Below are 244 nucleotides of genomic sequence, written 5' to 3'. Positions count from 1 at the left end.
CAAACATATATATCCATATATAAACTTATATAGTATTTTATACATATATATGTATATTGTTTTAAGCCATTACAAAATATAAATTTAATAATAAAATTCAAAAATGCTTTAACAACAAAAGACTTAGTAGGCAGATAATGCTTAGTTTGATGTATAAAGATAATATAGTAGAAACCTAAAGATCTAAAATCTTATTCTGTGATAACTTTATTTCTATATCATCACATGTTCTCATGATTATTTT

The sequence above is a fragment of the Mastomys coucha genome, chromosome X (assembly GCF_008632895.1).
Source record: "Mastomys coucha isolate ucsf_1 chromosome X, UCSF_Mcou_1, whole genome shotgun sequence".
NCBI lineage: Eukaryota > Metazoa > Chordata > Mammalia > Rodentia > Muridae > Mastomys > Mastomys coucha.
This window is presented reverse-complemented; position numbering follows the sequence as displayed.